The following is a 6,320-nucleotide window of genomic DNA, read 5'->3' as shown; positions in this document are numbered from 1 at the left end:
ATATTGTAGATAAAATTTGAATATTTTCTACAATAATTTAAGGATTATCTACAAATATTTACATTCTTATTTCAAATATGTACAATTATTTTACAGCGGAAGTCTAACATTCATATGTACAATTATGTTACAGCGGAAGTTTAACATTCATTTATAAACAGATCATCTCAACTTTCCAATACTCTTATTTCAGCTTCAGTTATTTTCCTCTTGTTCCAATTCGGGGGTTCTTGTGTCTGGAAATTACAATAGACGAAATGAAACACAAGGTTAAGTCTTTGAAGACTTAGTGAGTTTAAATCAATATATGGTTTTTAAATAACACTTCATCATAATTATACATGAAATAATAGGAATAAAAATTTAGATATTATGAATGATATGCAATGAAATAATAGATAAATGAAAATTCCATAAAATAACATTGGTGGCTCTAATTGAGCACTTTTTACGAGCCGGGTGAACCATTCTCCGGACCGAAATATTCGGTGCGCGTTGTTCAGATTAACCATATACCCGGGACTTTTGACCCGTTGTTCATTGGACTCATTTTCCGGGCCGAAGCCACGTTGTCCAGTGGACTCAATTTCCGGACCGAAATCCGTTGTCCATGACTCCATTCATTCATGATATATCAATCCATTCATAAATATGCAAGAAAATATATCAGTAATTGAAATGAACAGTAGAGGATATTTGAATATTAAATAAATACTATTGAAATTTCCAGGCCAAATGCCAAAGGCTTTAATAGAAGAATGAATAGTAATTTCCTCACCTCATAACTTACAATTTAGGCTTGATTAATACTCCGAGTTCCTGGAGTAAGTCCTAAAAATATATTATGAATGATATTTATGTGTTAGAGTTTTAAAGTAACTAGCTGATCATTTCCAGATTATTTTTTGTTCAAAATTTAATCCGGTTGATTTTAATTAAATTTCAAAAACTCATATTAATTAGAAGGTATATCCAAACATTACGAAAGTTGGCCAAAAAGTCGGAAATATCCCCAGCAATGTTCGGCTGCCGGAAATACGCCGTTCCGGCGGCGCGTGAGTTACACGTGCCTACTGTTCCGGCGCGTGGCTGGCCTTCCGGCGGCCACGCCTGGCCCGTTTTTTTCCAGCATGTGTAACTTTTTATGATCTTGAATTCTCTTATTGAAAGTTTTGTCAAATTTCTAACCGAACGATACCAGAATTAAATATTGTTGTATGGCTAACGGAGGTACTCCGGCATTCCGGAAATCTTAGTTCCGGCAATATTTTGGGATGACGGGCGGTATGTACTTCATCTATGCAACAAGAGGTACAACTTTGTTATTCAAGCCGCCCTCTAGTTTGGTGTGTAGCTATAAGAGAAATTAGCGAAAAGTACTTAGCTTGAATATGGTATACCGTTGCCGATTTGCGGAATATCTTTGTTGGATTTTCTTTATTTTCGGTCGATCCTCTTACGTCACCTCTAGCGCTATATTGTTTTATGATATGAGGTGAATAGTTGGTGATTTATTGGGATTTTTCGGAAAGGGTATATCTTTTCCTTCTATTTTTTTTCCTTCCTTTTCTCCTTTTTCTTTTCTTCTCCCCTTTCCGTTTCTTTCCTTCTTGGCTGTTCTCCCTCTCTCGATTGTTTTCTTATTTGTGAATGGAAGAAGGTATATATATAGCCGAGAATCATACTTATCTATTAATTATTATTTATTTAATTATTTATTTATTAAACAGAAAAAAATCTAATGTTTATCCAAATTTAATATTATTATATTCGTATATCTAATTATTAAACCTAATTATCTTATATTGAACTTAATAATTTTTGTAATTAATTACTTAACATATATGTTGAGTTTAATTGTAATATTTTATTATATTTTGGGTATTTGATTTTGAAATGAGAACCTTATAGTGCTTGATGAATTTTTAAGTGTATTGTGATGTATTTTAATGTATTTCTAGATACTTTGGACAGATAGAATTTGTACCGAAAAATAATGTGATAAAATTTTAAAAGTGAAAATAATAAAATTTATACTAATAGAAATGTATTAATGCTCCTTTGTTTTTAGGGTGTCACAATATCCCCTCCTTTTAAAAATTTGGTCTCCAGATTTAAGAGTTATTGGAATAAATGAGGATATTGACTTTTCATATCTTTCTCTGTTTCCCACGTTGCTTCTTCAATGTTGTGGTTTTTCCATAAGACTTTTACCAACTGAATTGGTCGACCACGAAGTTCCTTTATTCTTTGGTCCAAAATCTTCACATGTTGTTCTTCATATGTTAGATTTTCTTCCAGATCTATCTGTTGGTGGTCAATCAATTGGGCTGAGTCTACTTTGCATTTCCTTAATTTTGATACGTGGAATACGTTATGTATACCAGAGATATTTTCAGGTAGAGATAGACGATAAGCCACAGTGCCTATTCGTTCTATCACTTCAAAGGGTCCAACAAATCGAGGATGCAACTTTCCCTTCTTTCCAGTACGCTTGATTCTTTTTCTTGGTGATACTTTGAGTAATACGTAATCTCCGACTTCAAATTTCAAATCTTTCCACCTCTTATCTGCATAACTCTTCTGTCGACTTTGAGCTGTTTGTATTCGTTGTCTGATAAGTTGTATTTTGTCGATAGCTTCTTGTATAATGTCAGGCCTGATTGCTCATTCTTGTCCATTCTTTGTGCCTCTCCATTCATCCATATCCCAGTTAAGAGTAGAGCGACATTTTCTTCCATATAATGCTTCATATGGCGCCATTTTTATTGAGGATTGATAAATATTGTTGTATGAAAATTCAACTAGAGGCAAATGTTTTCCCCAGTTTTCCCCAAAATCCAGCACACATGCGCGAAGCATCTCTTCCAATATTTGAATGGTTCGTTCAGAATGACCATCAGTTTGCGGATGTGCTGCTGTGCTAAAATTTAATTTGGTACCTAGGCATTCTTGAAGTTTTTTCCATAATCTTGATGTAAACTTCGGATCTCTATCAGATACTATGGTAGTGGGGATACCATGTAATCGTATAATTTCCTTCTGATAGAGTTCAGCCAGTTTTTCCACCCCGTATTTGTGACTTATGGGTATGAAATGTGCTGACTTGGTCAAGTGATCAAAGATTACCCATATGCTATTAAAACCTCCTGTGAGCTGGGGTTATCCGGTCACAAAGTCCATAGTTATTTGATCCCATTTCCATTCTGGTATAGGAAGTGGTTGCAAAAGACCTGCTGGTCTTTGATGTTCAGCCTTTATAATTTGGCAAGATAGGCAGTATGAAATGAAATCTGCAATATCTCGTTTCATTCCTTTCCACCAGAAGTGTTTTTTAATCTCTTGGTACATCTTAGATCCTCCTGGATGAATGCTGATCTGAGACTGATGTGATTTTTCCATTATTTCCTTTTTCATTGAGCTAGGCACATAAATACGGTCATGATAGCATAGTATTCCTTGTGAATTGGTGATGAAATTGGTATCAGTACGGAGTTTTGAAACTTCTTGGTCCAATTCTTTATAATTTGTGTGTCTGGTTCAAATTATCAGTACGAAGTTTTGAAACTTCTTCATTCCCTGAGTTATTTAACCAGAAATATTCAATATTCCCAAAAATGTACAACAAAGAATTATTTTTCAAATTTCATACTTATTATATTTTCGGTGATTATGAATACAAAAATCACAAAACAAGCCCAACAGTAATTGCACATCAATGATCATCAAATATTTCAACCAATTGTTTATTATTATAAAATATGCAACAATAGATTTTTATGGTGAAAATTTAAACTCCAAAATTCATATACATCATAAGACAATATTATTGCAACTCGAATAATTACAACTAAATATTTAACATAATTTTAGAGTCGTCAAATTTTTATCTCAAAATCGCATAATTTCAAAACATATGACAATAAACCAACTAATATACATTAATAAATTATGATTTATGAGAGTTGTCTTATTTTTAGTTTTTAAACATGAGACTAAAAAAAATAAAAAAATAAAAAAGATAAATTTGTTCTATTTTTAATATGGGGCTGAAAATAATTTAAAATTTTAAAATACTAATTTTTTTTTTTAAAATAGTGGATGCAATATGAAATTATATGATGTTAATTTATGATTTTAGGTTTTTAGAGAGACTATTAAATTTCTCTAACTCATTTTTTTAAAATATACTAGAATTTTTTTTATTATACCTTCTGCCGAACCCTTATACATATATGTATATACTTTTACTGCTTGCACCATTAAAATAAACCAACCAACTATTTACTTAAAAATTCAAAAGTACAGTAAAAATCATAAAATTGTAAATATTCAACCAAACCTAAGACTAGTATTTTTCAAAAGCAACTTGAACGTCATAAATCCTCTCAAAAACCATTCGTACACATAAACTTCATGAAAACATTTAAACTACTGTAAAATCAATAACTGTCTGAAAACTAGCAAGGTCCTCAGGTCAATGCACCATCAGTCTAGTCAATTCAATCATCCAACCCTACTCTCCACAGAAATATCATTACCTCCATCATTCACACCTAGTGAGTCTAATGACTCAGCAAGCCTTAACCATGGTAGCAAGTAATACGTATACATTCACATGTAACAGTGAAAAATACTTTTAATAAAATAGCTTTAACATGAACATGCATAAACTTAAACTTTTTCTTTCATCATTTACTTTTCTTTTTATCATATACATATACATATACATTTTCTTTTGGGGTGAAATCAGTTCATTAATTGTGACCAGCTTTTATCATTAAGTCGATTGATCAATCTCAGATGTAACCATTGTACTAGGCGGCGAGGCAACAAGAAACGTCTATTACTTAAAATACTATTAGATATTTTTTTTTTGTAAACTAAATCTCGAAAAATACACTTTAATGCATGCATGCAATAACAGCTATAAGTCACACATTTTAAAATAAATGTATCGAGTAACAGTAAAAATACCGCGGTAAAAAAATAAGACAAATCGTCAAACCCTAGATCGCATGTAAAATAATTCAAATATGAAACATGCAAAAATTCTGACAAACCATCGACATGTAAAAACAAAAGTGTCTGAAAATATCCATGATCACTTGCAACTCATAAACATGATGTGCGGAAAAAGTATGGTCCTCAGGTTAACGTTTGCTCATCCAATTCCGCCTACCGAGTCTTCGACGCCTCTAATTTTCTCATCAATATGCTCACCTGCATCATTCGCACATAGTAAGACCAAAGAGTCAACACCCTGAATCATTAAAACAAGTACATATACATAGCATACAACAGTGAAAACTACTGTAATCAAAAATACATTTCATGAGCTTCAAATCGTAAGCATAAACGTTAACATGATAGAACATAAATGTGTTCCCATTGCATCATAACAACATATAGTATTCACTTTTATTTATTTGAATTCTGTTCATTAGTTGTGTAACGTCCCGAAAATCAGAAAGTCCACGTGAACCACTTATATGCAAATTATTAAATTTCTTTGGTATTTTATTTAAATTTTTTAAAGCATAAAATGCATGTTTATTTTATTAAATTGTGTTTAATTATTTTTATGCATTTTATCATAATTCATGCATGATAGAATTTATTTTACGAAATTTTAAAGATTTATGCATTATAGATTTTTAAGTTGCATTTCACGCTCGAACGAGGAACGGAGGTCGGAAAATTATCACAAAAATTATTTTATTACACGATTAATTTTTATTAATTAATATAAGATGTTTTAAATGTATTTTAAAGAATTGGGATTTATTGTGTATTTTTACCTGCATGATTTTAATTTTTAACGGTGTGTAAAATTTATCGAATCAGGGGACTTTTTGAGGGTTCGGCTAATAATTTCAAAAACTTTTCGACACGAAATATTTTTCGGGAGTGTATTTGGAATTAATGGGCCAAATTTTAAGCTTATTGAGCTTAAAACCCTTTTTATTTTAATTGAGTCTCATTAGTGCATATTTTAATTAACCTAAACTCACGGTTCCATCATTTTTATCCTCCCACAGCTGAAAGTCCATCGGTTACTTCTTGTGTTTGCAAAAGAAATCCTTCCGGTGCTTGTTCTTCGATCTCCTCGCGTCTAATACATCAAGGCACGCCATGTACTTTTATTGCTGCATCATATATGCTATATACCTGCTGTAATATGTTTATTTGTTGATGGAATTCTCGATCCAATCTAGAGTATAAAGGATTTTCGGTTTTTGTTTCGTATCATGCATCCTTTTAATGAAAACTCACGTTTCTATGATTTCATGTGCAAGGGGCTGTGGTTTTTAGTTGTT

The sequence above is a fragment of the Primulina eburnea genome, chromosome 5, assembly GCF_022965805.1.
Source record: "Primulina eburnea isolate SZY01 chromosome 5, ASM2296580v1, whole genome shotgun sequence".
Taxonomy (NCBI): domain Eukaryota; kingdom Viridiplantae; phylum Streptophyta; class Magnoliopsida; order Lamiales; family Gesneriaceae; genus Primulina; species Primulina eburnea.
This window is presented reverse-complemented; position numbering follows the sequence as displayed.